This window comes from Aedes albopictus, chromosome 2 (assembly GCF_035046485.1).
Source record: "Aedes albopictus strain Foshan chromosome 2, AalbF5, whole genome shotgun sequence".
Classification (NCBI taxonomy): Eukaryota; Metazoa; Arthropoda; class Insecta; order Diptera; family Culicidae; genus Aedes; species Aedes albopictus.
In genome coordinates, this window is record NC_085137.1 from 65,067,449 (window position 1) to 65,082,323 (window position 14,875).

A 14,875-nucleotide genomic window follows, 5' to 3' on the forward strand; every position below is an offset into this window, starting at 1 on the left:
ACAAATTGCGTAGCGATTCTGCCTCGGGTATGAACAGACGACAGTCGTGACGACTACGATCTTGTAAATGTTTCCAAAGCTTTTCTGGGCGACAGTTCGCAATGAACGTGCTATTGAAGAACATACCAGTTTTTTTGCTGACTTTTTATGGCTAGAAGGTAAATTCTCCGTTTCTGCAACGAAATTATGCAAAAAGCGTGGGTATTATGATTCCTCGCCTTTTTTAATGCTGTTTGAAAACTTTGTTACAAGAAATGAAAACAATAACACAGTTACTCAAAGTTTTGCTCAAACACCATTAAATTTTTTTTATTTTTTTATTTATTTTTATTTATTCGTCGTCAATCATATGTAGACCATTTGTTACAACTATGTTTTCTTAACCTAACATTATTTTTTTAGTAACGAATTACATTCAATTGTCTCTTAAGCTTAGCTTTCGACATACCGAAGTCAATGGACTCACATTGTTCATTATATAACCTCATCATTTGATTTATAGGTCCAAACATGGCATAATTAGTTCGATAGTGATTAGTAGAAAAAATGCTGCGATTTCGTAATTGACGAGTAGGTGCATAAAAATTCAATTTTGATAAAATTTCCTGTGAATCAACTCGGTTGGATACGACGTCATTTATAAATGAAATCATGGCGAATTTTCGACGTTCTTTTAATGTTTGGATATCCAACAGCTTGCACCGTGCTTCATAAGGTGGCAGAGGCTGCCCACATCTCCAACCTAGTTTGCGAAGAGCGAATAATAAAAACTGTTTTTGAACAGATTCTATTCGGCCGACGTGATTATCTGAAAATGGCGACCATACTATACAACAATATTCTAGTATTGAACGAACATAGGAAATATATAATGTTTTTATTGTGTATGGGTCGTGGAAATTGTAACTAAAACGTTTTATGAACCCAAGCATCTTATTGGCCTTGTTAATGATTGTATTATAATGATCTATAAATGTCACTTTAGAATCTACTAGTACACCAAGGTCTCTTATTCTTTCACATTTTTGTACTGGTTGACCTCCCAACAAAACTGTTGTGTTTGGCGTGTTTAACTTCCTGCTAATGGAAATGGAGTTACATTTTTTTACATTAAGTTTCAATAGGCTTTTCTGACACCATGTGTAAAATACATTTATTTCATTTTGGAATAACCTAAAATCTTCATTGTTTCTTATTTCGAAGTACAGTTTCATGTCGTCAGCATATATGAGAATATTAGTCTTACTAAGTATAAAAGAAACATCATTGACATACAAGATAAACAAAAGTGGGCCTAAATGAGATCCTTGAGGAACTCCTGAAGTTACATGTATTGGACTTGATTTAGCACTTTTGAATTTAACTATTTGTTGGCGATTCGTGAGGTATGATTCAACCCATTTAAGAAGACCTGGTTCGAGCCCTATTTTTTCCAATTTAAAGAGTAGCATGGGTATATCGATACGGTCAAAAGCTTTACTGAAATCTGTATAGATAGCCTCTACGTAGTTCCCATTATCCATGGCATTCAATGAGTAGTTAATGAATTCCACCAGATTTGTACTGGTAGAACGCCCTTTGAAGAAGCCATGTTGATTATGAGTTATCCTGTTTTTGATTTGCTGAAATAAATTTCCATTAATTATTGCTTCGAACAATTTGGGAATGCATGAAATAATAGCGATACCTCGGTAGTTACGCACGTCAGATTTCTTGCCGCTTTTGAATATGGGTATTAAGAAAGACTTTTTCCATGTTGATGGAAAATTACCTGTTTTAAGTGAAGTGTTGAAAAGCCAAAATAATGGCGCCGTCAATTCCATTGACAAAGACTTCAAAAATAAAGGTGGGATCCCGTCAGGTCCAGGTCCTTTAGAGGCATCTAAATTGTTGAGAGCGTCTGTAACTTCATGTACTTTAACTTGATCAACGCGAATGTCTCTTGAATATTCTGGAATGAATGAAAAGTATTCACGCTCTCGATCTTCTTCCGAAAAAGTGGTATAAACTTCTTGGAAAAAAGTTGCAAAAAGTTTGCAGATTTTTTCTGCGTTGTCACCTGTTTTTTCGTCAAGTTGCATTTCCGAAGGAAAGTTGTCTGATTTTAGTTTGCTATTCACGAGATGATAAAAATTTTTTGGGCATGACTTTATTTCGAGCTCCGTTTTTGTATTGTATTCTTCGAACGCAAAATTAATGGCCAGATTTAATTGATCGCAAATATTTAAATAGTTTGATAAATTTTCATTGTTGCTATTTTTCTTATAAATTTTGTGAGCTTTCTGCTTACGATTTTTTAAATTTTTTATTTCTTTATTGAACCATACAGGATGTTTTGAGTTGCCATGACGTCTTTTCTTTTTTAATGGTACTTCAGTCTGTATTATCTCAAACATTTTCTCGTAGAATATGTCAACTGCAACATCGATATTGTCTTCATTTCTCAATAGTGTTTGCCAATCAATATCACTAAGTTTTTTCCTCAAACTTTCATAGTTTGAGGCAAGGAATCATAATAGCCAAGCTTTTGCGTCATTTCATTGCAGAAATTGAGAATTTATCTTTTCTCCATACAAAAATTCAGCTCATTACTACAATCTAGTACTTCACTGATTGCGTCCCATTAATGGAAATTCATCCTGTTTTAAACACAAAATAAACCAAACATGTTTCTACACATGTCGTTTTAAAAGTTTGGATCACTAGCTTTGTTAACAATACAGAGAATAGGCATAAAATGTGAAATCATCTAGAGGAAAGTGCTCTCTTAGTTTAGGAAAATATGCAATTCCCAATTGAGCCTTAATTCATTTTTATTTTCCTATCGCTTAAGTTTGCAAATTTTGGGTGGAAACTGTATTAATATTCTGCAAAAGAACATTTATCATTGGGAAATCTGAAAAATACTGCTTAAGATCAAAATTATTCCTTCACATTTCCATCTACAACATCCAGCAATCGAAAGATCTGAAAATTACTGCTCAAGATCAAAATCAGTTCTTTCACACATTCATCTACAACATGGCGGGACCAAACCAACACAACTACCGTGACTCGCAAACACCTTGGAAAACGTAGAACTTGATGCTCTTTTTGTCACTGCTTATAAATCACAAGGTCATAAGTTCGATTCTGGTCACGGCCATTTTTCTTTTTTTTACTCTAATCCATCTGCCAGATCATTTTATGATATTGGTTTGATGTGCTACAGCCCAAATCTCCCCGGATATTGGTCTGATCTTATAATATCAAAATGAGATACTATTATGTTCTTCCCCATACTAATTTTTGATCTTATTTTTGATCTTTTATCTCTTATGTCAAACAAACCAATAGCTAATTATGATCTAGAGTACTTCACTGAGGAATATCAAATGATGATATTGTTTTGTTTTTTACTTCTACTCGGGAAGGGACAAGTTTTCCAAAATATTCAAATTCTTCAACAACTTCAAACACTTCCACATCAATTGCTATCTCAGCACTAACATCACAAGGCCACTAGGCCTCTGTCTGTACCCGCAATTATGTACCTTGTCTTGGATGAGTTAATCGTCAAGCATATCCTCGCTGCTTTCCTCTTCAGCGGAGCATAAGCTTTCTCCACTGCTCTACGATCGACACTGATGATATCAATATCGTCCGCAAAGCCGAGAAACATGTGCGATGTGATGATAGTATTATTCCTCTGCATGCCAGGTCTCTCATTCGCTCCTTCAAGTGCAATGTTGAACAGCAGATTTAGAAGAGCATGGCCAGGCCACCTAAGATAAAAAAAGAGCTATACTGATCCTTTGTCCAAGCAGCTTTGTAGTTTTTCAACTCTGCAAAAACCTTCTCAACCTTCATCCAGTGTTGACCGTTATCATCTAGGTTAATCTTGATCCTGAATGCACTTCCATTTTCACCATTCAAAATATCTTCAAAGTACTCCTTCCACCTAGCTGCCACCATTACTTTATCCGTCAGGGAATTTCTTTCTGGGTCATTGCACAAACCGAGCACCATTGACAGTTGCATAAAACCTTCGCATATCGTTCCGATTCATGCTATCCTGAGCTTCAGAAAATCTGCTGTGGTTCTATGTTTCAATCGTTTCATGTTCCGGTGCATTCTTGCCATACAGCACAGCTCTTTGCTAAACCGGATGCCAGCCAATAGCATTCGATTTCTTATCATTCGCCACTTGTTGGCTTTTTTCGTTCAACCAATCATTAGGCCGTTACAAATATTTATTTCACTTTTTGTCCCACCACTCTTTGGCTGGTCGAGGGGGGGGATAAAAATAATAGCATAGCATAGCATAGCATGAATACTTGCACAAATCTTGGGTGGAATTGCAAAGTTGAATATATCCATTGACATTGTTGATGTCGCTACTATCTTTAATGTCATAGACCCACTCAACTTCACACACCTGGCCAAGTCCTTGCAAGCATTTATTGATCCATTCATCAACTTAGAAAGAGCCCAGAACTGAAGCAGCTTCCAATAGATGAACAGATGTTGAAAATAGCGAATTTTCAATTTATATGTAGTTATGTACAAAGAATGTAATCAGAAAGATCTCACCCAGTTCCATCGTAGCGTAGTCCACTGACTCTGGCGAGGCTGACGAGAGATGATGAAAGTAGCGCATTTACTGCAGACATCACCTTTTCGCGATACCCGATGCAATTTTTTTTTCTAAATATCCGCAAAAAGGGTGGACCGAGACGAAGAACGACGATCAAGAATCAAGATCCCGGACTCTGCTACAACCCACACTATATCTGTGGCCAGTCAGTATCCGACACGAAGTCCAATCTTTCGACACCGATATACACTTGTTCCTCCTTACACAATGTTCCAGAAAGACTCCAATAAGAACACGTCTAGATTCGTCGCGGAAATGCCTTTTTTCACTAATCTTTTCTTTAAAAAACCCCGACAGAAACGTTGCACAATTTTCTCGACAGGTTTTGTCTTCGTTATTTCAATTGCTTCTTGTGTGTTCCACGGGGAAAGCACCGCATGCAGCACATCACTGTTTTTCGGTTGCCCTTTTCTCCGTGGTGTACGACGGGAGATCTCTCCAGAATATTTTCATAATCTCACAAATTATCACTTTTTTCGACCGCGCTCTCCCCGTGGCCGCACTTGGACCACTCCCACTGGGGCCCGGTTAGGCACGCTGGAAGGGTAACACTGACAATACTTTGGTTATACTTTAGAATAATCTTTAGTCAAATCACAAATCAATCGGCCGAAACGAAATTTTGCCAACACGAAAAAACTGACAGCCAAATTTTTTCACACGTTCGCGCGCGTTCGAGGGGGGGGGGGGATAAAAATAATAAAGCATTTAATCTGAAAAATATTAAAAACTCATCGGATTTGTTAAAGATTTTTTAGCGAGACCGGATATTGCTTTTTTTGCACCGTATTCGACCCCCCGCAGAAATTTTTTGTCACACCACAATATGTTCCCACCAGTTTAAGCATACATTGGTTCGTTTCGCTGCTAGAAATTTTAAGCGTCGGTTACACTTTTTGGGTGGTGCATGGAATAATCGGTTTGTTTACTTGCTACTTTCCTTGGAGTTTGACGTGTGAACAAATATTTTAGACGATTGAACATTTGCACGGTAATCTATAAAGCAATGCAAGATGCAATATTGCATCTTGCATTGCTTTATAGATTACCGTGCAAATGTTCAATCGTCTAAAATATTTGTTCACACGTCAAACTCCAAGGAAAGTAGCAAGTAAACAAACCGATTATTCCATGCACCACCCAAAAAGTGTAACCGACGCTTAAAATTTCTAGCAGCGAAACGAACCAATGTATGCTTAAACTGGTGGGAACATATTGTGGTGTGACAAAAAATTTCTGCGGGGGGTCGAATACGGTGCAAAAAAAGCAATATTTTGATAAATATTTTTTTTTATCTGCCCTCTCAAAATGTAAAATCAAGCCAAAAATTTTTGAAAGGCCCCCCCCCTGGTGGGGGTGGTAGACAAAAAGTCAAAAATAAATTTGTATCGGCCTTATGTTGGCATCGCAGAGCGATACCACTACCCATTACACAGTTGTTGTCACTATTTCATGGATAACCTCCCACTAACTTTTAACATCGCCAGATCCGTCGGTCTCTCCTTTCTATTCTCTCGGTCTAGCTTCGTATGGAAATGTGCTGCAAACCTTGACAATCGCTTGTAGTTGGATATTGAAGCACATGGTTCTATATCCTCTCAGCAAACCTCTCAAGTCGCAAATTATTATTGTCAAAATTCCGTATCCATGACAGGTGGAAAAAAAGTTTCTCTCTCCATCTACAGTGGTTCGCCTCAACGAGGACAAAGTGAGGTTTAAAGAGAGTTAATGGAAAAAAGTTAACTTGCTGGCCTAACTTGGAAGAACGGGGGGAGAAATAGAGACCTTATTGAACTGTCTATAGTGTCCAAGAACTGTCTTGAGTATAGGTTATTAGATCTCTATAACCATCCCCAGCAACACACATGTCATATAAGAGTTACTACTTACTTACTTTCAGTCCTGGGCACCCACGGTGGAGCAGAGGGCCAAATTGAAAGATCTCCATCCTGGGCGATTGCCAGCCATCGCCTTCACCTGGTCAAATTTCTTTTGACTTGCTTGATTTTGTTGTTGAGGCTGTGCCGCAATGAGGCTCTGGATCTGCCTCCGCTGCGATGTCCTGCTGCATTCCAGTCTAACGCTTGTTTGCAGATTTCGTTTCCGCCCCTGCGTAGAGTGTGGCCGACCCATCTCCACTTTCGCTCCCGAATTTCTGTCGCTATCGGTTTTTGATGACATCGATGATGGAGCTCCACGAGATCCAATTGTGAGGCCACCATGCACGAATTATATACCGCAGGCAGTTACGGCAGCGCATTTTTTTTGTTGTGTAGAAGTAATCTTATCGTATTTCCAGCATTGTTTAAAAATTGCGTCAAATTAACATGTGTACAATCAAAATCTGTGCTGCCGTAACTATTGTATGGCATGAGTGTTGCTTGGGACAACAGGTAATCATTTCAAAATCCATGTTCAAAGAGCATGCATCTGAAAATTGATCACCCTAATGACCGAATGAAAAAATATGGGTCTAATTATTCTCGAAGAACCCACCAAGTTTCACGACAATCGAAGTTGCACTATACCGTTTTTTTATGGAATGGAAACCTTGACACCTCTGTGATACACCTATGGAAACCTCCGAAAACTACTCTTCAATACACTGAAACTATCGAAACTCTTCTGAAACCCAAAGAAGCGCCCGGAGACCACCGTAAACTTATTTGGAACTCTTTTGGAGCCCTATGAAATCCCCTTCAAACACATGAAAACGACCTTGAGTTCTCGGGAGCTTCTTTCAAACCCCTGGGTACCGTTTCTAAACTCCAGATAAACCTTCTGAAACCCTCTGAAACCCCCTGAAATCTTTGCGATCATCTCTTGAGAACAGCATTTCCTTCCGGGAACCTCTCCCCTTCTGAAACTCTCTGAAGCCTCCCTGAAAACTTCTGAACTTCACTGAAATGTCTTAGCACACCCTTGAGACCCCTGAGAAACATCTCGGCAACTCTCTGATACTCCGTGACACCCACTGAAACGCTTTGGAACCGCTTGAAACCCTTCTGAAACCCCTTTAGGATCCCCGTAACTTCTCTTAAACTCTCCTGAAGCCCTCTGATACTCCCTGAAATCCCATGAATTCCCATGAAGTGACATGAAATGCCTTGAAACCCCTTAAGATTTTTCTACAATTGCCCATTGACTTTCAGGAACTTCTCGGAACCCATTGAGCACATCCTTTGGAGATGGCCTAACTTTGATTGGACCGTTCTCATTTCGCCCTTTTGCCACCATACAAGACATCCATAGTCCAATATTGGCCGAACCACAGTTGTGTAAATCCATTTGATATACTTGTGTTTTAGACCCCTTTGGTACAAATTCGCCGGTATTGCCCGAACGCCATACGAGCTTTCTTGATTCTGAACTCAATATGAGGTGAAAGCTTGAAATCAGTCACATCGATTTCAGAATCAAAGAGATGCAAAGGTCGAACACCATTACGGTTTTGCCTTTCCGTAAAAAGAACAATAGATGATTGACCGAAAGGCCATATTGGCGACACCAACATTCAACAACCTGAAGGGCATTTTGCATCAGGTCGAAAAAAGTGCTGATGCACATACCGACTAACAATGTTAGATAGTTGTCGGCTAAACCGTAAGTAGGAAAACCGCTAATGTTGAGTTGCCTCAATAGGCGTATTTGCTACGAGATTCCACAAAAGTAGTGATAAGACTCCCCCTTGGGGGCATCCACAAACACTCAATTTCCTAATCGCCGCTTGACGCAATGTCGAGAAGAGATGTCGGTTTTTGGCATGGTGAATCCAATTGGAAATCATTGGAGATATACCATGACCCCGTGCGGCTTCCAATATGGCATCGAAAGGCACGTTATCAAAGGCACCCTCGATATCTAAGAAAACACCCAAGCAGGATTGCTTTTGAGCAAATGCTTTCTCGATATCGTAAACAACCATGTGTAAAAGAGTCACAGTGGACTTACCAGATTGGTAGGCATGTTGATTCACATGAAGAGGCACGTTAGCCAGATGAACATCACGGATGTGATGATCCACAATGCGTTCTAAGCATTTCAGAAGAAAGAGGTCAAACTGATAGGGCTGAAGCTCTATGCTTCTTCATACGACGCATGACCCAGTTTCGGGATGAGCTTCACAGTAATATCCTGCCAAGATTTGGGAATATACCTTGTAGCAAAACTGCATATTTTTCAAAACATGTTTGAAATAATCAAATCCAAAATAGGATAAATCCCATCTGGTCCAGGAGATTTGAAAAGAGCAAACCTATTAAGTGCCCACTCAATCGATTCTATAGTTACAATACTCCGAGACGAGTAATCCACACATCCAGGGAAGTGTGCGCTGAATAAGCATTCCAGAACTTCCTCATCAGAGGAAGTCAGATCGCCATTTGGCAAACGAAGTTCGTTCACTAGGAAATCCTTAGATTTCGCAAGGATTTTGATTAACCGACTGACTTCACTCAAACTGGAAACATTTGTACAAAGGTTTTTCCAGCCGGATCGTTCAGCAGACCGGAAAGCTTTCCTGTAAGCCTTGCGAGCGGACCTGAAAACCTCCGAATCAGCCGAACGTCGTCTGTTCCAACTCTTTCTACATTGTTTCCTGAGTTTCACCAGATCAGAGTTCCACCAAGGGGTTCCTCTTGTGATCTTCACATACCGTAGAGGGCGTGCTTCTTCAAAAGCTTCCATGATGAAGGTCGTTGTAGTATCAACGGCATCATCTAAATCACTTGGAGTGTCAATGGATGGTGAGTATCCATGAAATTTGGCCGCAACCAAGTCAGTAAAAAGATCCCAGTTTGTTGACCGGGGATTCCTGAAACGCAATGTTTGCGAAGTAACATTTAAATGTTCAAAAAAGATGTGGCGATGGTCAGATAAAGATTCTTCATCTGACACATGCCAATTGGTCAGCTCGTGACTAACTCTGCTAGAGCAAAGCGTTATGTCTAACACTTCCTCTCTACCAGATAATGAAGGTTGGGCGGTTGCCTATGATAAGTAATCCAAGATCTGTACTACTGAAGTACTCCATCAAATTTGAGCCTCTCAAGTTAATGTCCGAGCTGCCCCAGATGATATGGTGAGCATTAGCATCACTGCCAATAGTTAGCGGAAGGCCTTTTGAAGTACAGTATGCGATGACGTGTTTGAAAGCTTTCGTAGGGGATGGTTCGTCATGCGGTAAATAAACCGATCAATAGACGTATGTATTTCCTGTTAAGGTTTCCAACAGATAAATCAATTGTGATTACACATACATCTCTGGTGGTTCATTCAGAGTTAAGTGTAACAACTATTGCGTTGTTGACAAGCACACAGGCTCGAGGCATGACATGCGAGTTCACCATTTCATGTTTACTGAAAGTAGCAAACATCGGGTTCACAAGGTTTTCCCTTACGGAAGTAAGGTTCTTTGATCAAGCTACTTGGGCTGTACCACTTTGCATAAGTCTGCAAAGATTGATTGTTGCTGTTCTATTATGCTGAAGATTGATCTGAGCTATCCTAACCGTAGCCACTACCCAAACTAGGCAAGAATAAACTCTTCACAACAACAGCACAACAAAGAACAGCAGCAATAAAACCAGATAGGTATCGATTGGAAAACGGCAGAATACACTGTGTAAATCGCATAATGCGAAACCATATTGGTGAAAATTTAAACTAATTAACAACATCTTCATAATCCTGCCCTTGTTAAGCCTCAAGTGAAACCAAAGAAGGGCAACTGGTTGTCTCGGAGAAACACAAGGTCCACTGCACCATTGCTCCGGTTGGTGCAGTAAGGGCAACATACTGTGGAGGGCGCCCTGGTACTCCACAGGCTCCGTTTACGGTTAGGTTTTTATTGGACCCCCCCTAGCCATTCAATCCTGGGCACGGTAAGCATAAAGCCGCATCACACCTTGAATTAGGGGTCACTTGTTGGTGGAATCTCACCACCGGAACAGGCGGTCCGAAGTGTTATTCTCAGACAATTGAGACAATCGCCACCGACACTACGAAGCTATCCAGGCTGATCGAGAAAAGAAGTTAATATTGATAATCAACTTCATACGGGCTTGAACATCCAGCAATTCCAGAATTCCTCTCAAGCAGCCGTCATAACACTCCCTCCCCGCTTTATCATCCCCTAGGCCCTTCAAAAATCCATTGAAAGGCATTGAAGCACTTTCAACTTAATTCAACCCGCAGGAGGCTCTTAACAAGCTCGCTGGCACTCCAAAAAGCTTAGTTGGAGCTCTCACTGAAATGCTTCAGATTCTCTCTGAAACACCCATCAGACTAGAAGTTCTAAACACGCAGTAACTTTTACCGATCTTTCGTGGTCCCCCTATAAGGCTATATTTCTAAAAAGTCTGGCGTCCAAAATGCCAGAAAACGCATTGCAATTCCTTTGAAAACTCTTTGAAGCTCCTCTGAAAGTCTTTGAAGTCCCTTGAAAACCCCTCTGAAACGCACCAAAGCACTCTGGAACGTCTCGAAACACCTCTGAAATCCTCCTGAAACTCTCCTGAGCGCCACCTTAAATCTCCATAAATCTATCCGAAACCCTGCATGGAACCTTCCTGAAATTCCTTTAAGAATGTCTATCATAAATTCCTTCAGGGACTTCTACTGGGCTATCCAAATACTTCTGTAGGGGTTTCGTCAATCATTCCTTCTAGATTTACTCCGTGGATTTATCCAGGTATTTATCTTGGGATTTTCTTGATAATTCTTTCAGAAATTCTTTTTCAGATTCTCTAGGAGTGCATGCTGAGATTCCTTAAGGATTTCCCACCTCCAGGAATTTCTACAAGGATTCTTCTAAGTGTTACTGCTGGTTTTCCTCTAAGAATTTCTCCGGGAATTTCTCCGTGAAATCTTCCGGGGATTTCTATAAGAATCTTTTCAGATGTTACCCTATGATTTATTGGCAGGCTTTCCTTTTGTGATACCTCTAGAAGTTTTCGTTGGGATTCTTTCAGAAATTTCTACAGAAATTCATTTAGGGGTGTTTCCAGTGATTTCTCCAATAATCCTACTTAGGATTTCTTTTAGAATTTTTGCTGGAATTCTTTCTGAAATTCTACCCGGGGTTCATATGAGGATTTCCCCGGATATCATGAGATTTCTTAAAAAAATTAAGGGTTTTTTTTTAAAAATGTCTTTTTGGTTACCTTTAGTTATTCCTCCAGGAAATACTGAAACATTTTTTTCTGAGGATTTCTCCAGGATTCCTCTATATATATTCAAAAAGGGCTTGCTCTATGGATTTCCCAGGGGTTCTCCTTGGGATTCCTCCCAAGGAATATCCCTCTATATTGTGTCAGGATTTTTTTTTCGAAATTCCATCAGCGACTTTTCTAGAAATTCTTGCTGGGAATTCTTCTGGAGTGCATGCTACATTCCATATACCGTCATTCAGGTTAACATTGGTCCATCGATTTAAGTAGTTTTCCAAGGATTTTTTCAGGAATTTCTCTGGGGATGCTCTGTGGGATTTTTTTTTGGGTTGCAATAGGATAACTGTAAAAATGACTCAAAGGATTAATTTGGGAGCTCCTCTAGAGGTTTCTACAGAATGGTTTAGGTTTTCGTCCTGTGATTCCTCTGGTAACTTTTCCTGGAAGTATCCCGTGGATATTTCCAAGAATATCACCTGGAATTTTTCCAATAATTCCTCCTGTGATACCTCTTAGATTTGAGATTTTTTTTCTCTAGGGATTTTTGTACAAAGAAGTTTCAAATAGCTATTTCCATGGATTCCTCTATTGTTTTCTCCAGGAATTCCATTAGGAATTGTGCCCATCATAAGTGTAGGCGTGTTTTTCTGTTACTGGTGTATCCTATACCAGTACGAAGTGTGTCTAACACGGCACATGAGCGGGGATATTTTCGGCGTAGAACACTTTAACAATTAAAGCGAAAAAGCAGTGGAAACGGATCCACTTCAGGCAGTATGAGCTGTTAGTGTTACATATTAGGCTGACAAAATCGTACGCATTTGAATCTATTATTACAGTTTTAACATGCTAATTTTGCACTGCCTATAGGAATTATCAATAAATTCAACGAATTCATTCTTCAAGTCGTCTTCTTTTGAGAATTCGCAGCCAGAAGGAGAACAGCTTTAGGTTATATTTCTAGCTAAACACTCAATCCTTGGCTAGCAGTATTTGCCATCGATAGAGCAGATGGAGTACGTAATTGAACAGTTTATGTAGTGACAAAATTAGAACAGTTTATAACTAAACTATCAGCAAAAATTAAGTGTTCACTTTTACCACATATTAATGACAGTTATTGTACTTAACTTCAGCAAAATCGCTTACCAAAACTACTGAAATAGTTCTGGTATTCTAATATCGTCAAAACAGGCAACTCAGGCAATTCAGAAGTAAGTGTGATAACTTAAACAAATTCGATCAGATCATACTTAGGAATAAATGGCATAATCTTCAACATTCACCGTAACTACTTTTGAACTCATAATTCAATACGCTGAGAATTAGGTTTTATCTTAGCTATTGCATAAAAATATATAGACAATATAAATAACGTATTTTCATTTAATGATCAGACTTCAGTTCCATATTCTCTATACGCCATTTTAATTAACGACTTTACTGGCGGTATTGTATGTAAATAATTGAGATCTTCCTCGTTGCAAAAAAAAACGTTTAATTTGCATTGCCGAAGTAATTTCAATTAAATTGCAAATTCACTTGTTATTTTGTTGGTTTCTTTGCACTTTTCCGAAGAAAGAACTTCATTTAATCTATAAGGGAAAATATTCCCCGGCCACGCTATCCCAAGGAACAAGAACCGATGGGAAGATAAATTACTGACAACTTTATTGCATCTGGAAAAATGCCCGGTCAGCAAGCAGCCCGGCACCACCAGCCAGTAGTGCAACCTGAGAGGTAGTCTGGAATCGCGCTATCTTCTCCGCTGAATCTAGCAAGCAGCTAGCTAATAACCCGCTTCTCGGTCACAGAAAGCGCAGAATAATGAACTTACACTAAATTAAGCGCTTCAGGATTCGTTGAACTCTCTCTGTCTCTCTCTCTCTGACCGCCCCAGCCAGCCCCAGGCTAATTGCTTGATTTTCTTTCCTCGCTCTGACTCAATTACAGGTGTACTACTACATCGTGGACTCGCCTCGTAACGAAGGCAAGGACTTCTTCGAGATTAATCTGCAAAGCGGTGAGATTTTCACCAAGGTAGTGTTCGATCGCGAGAAGCAGGGAGCCTACGCTCTGGAAGTGGAAGCCCGCGATGGGGCGCCCTCGGCCCGGCCCAACAGCAACCAGCAACCCAATTCAGGTGAGTCCGGAAGAAAATGCTTTCCCTACGGAGCGATGGTCTGCCCGCTTGTCTATAGAAATCATTAACGACCCGAAGGTGAATTCGCGCTAATTGATGACACTCGGGGGGTGAAATCAATTTTCCTGCGGAAGGATGTCTTTCATCCGAAGGCGAGAAAAGTCCTTTTGCTGTGTTTAATATGCAATGCTTCCTGTTCAAATTAATATTCTTTAGCGCGAACCAACAACGGAAGGCCGTTGAGATGGGCAATGGTGTAGCTACGATGACGGGGGCGCCAGGAAATCCCTGGATTTCTTTTCAGGACAATATGTAATCGGGAGCGAGCTGTGACCGACACACGAGGAGGTATTGGAGAAACGAGGAACTCAAAGGGGATTTTTTTCACGCAACCCAGGGTTCAATCTTTATGAGGAAACTCTATAGGAAATATTGATACAATATTGGGATTAACTCTTGAAGAAATCCCAGGAAAACATCTTGGGGAAATCCCGGAGCAACTCTAACAAGAAATAAATTCTGAAGGTACTCCGACAATAATCCGAGAGGAGCTGCTGAAACAATCTTGGAAGAAGATCCAAGAGATATCCTGAGACCATTTGGAGGAATCTGGCGGAAAATTCCAGGAGGAAATGCGAAAGCAGTATGGGGGCAATCTTCTGGGGAATCTCCTTGCCAAACTATTGATGTCATTCCAGGACAAACTCTGGATAAAATCCTCGAAACATCTAAAAATTATTTCCGAAAGGAACTCGAGACTCTGGAGGAATTCCCAAGAAAAACTTTGGGAGAAATTTCTAAAGAAATCTCGAGAGAAAGTTTACGAAAACATAAATTTAAGGAGGAAATACTAGAAATCCCAGCTCAAGCTGCGGGAGAATTCCTAGATTCTCGAGAGGATTTTGAGGAGATATTTCGGAAGAAACT

At 40.0% G+C, this 14,875-nt stretch overlaps 1 protein-coding gene and 1 long non-coding RNA gene across 2 annotated transcripts in view; one reads left to right on the forward strand and one right to left on the reverse strand.

Annotated features, from left to right (window-relative positions):
- Nucleotides 1–13,896, forward strand: part of LOC109419307 (neural-cadherin) — a 363,889-nt gene extending 349,993 nt beyond the window's left edge. The window contains 1 exon segment of the mRNA XM_029871312.2: nt 13,759–13,896. The gene's annotated coding sequence lies outside the window, so the exon portion shown is untranslated.
- LOC134287614 (uncharacterized) overlaps nt 1–14,875 on the reverse strand; it is a 144,865-nt gene that overhangs the window by 72,345 nt on the left and 57,645 nt on the right. The window lies entirely within an intron of this gene.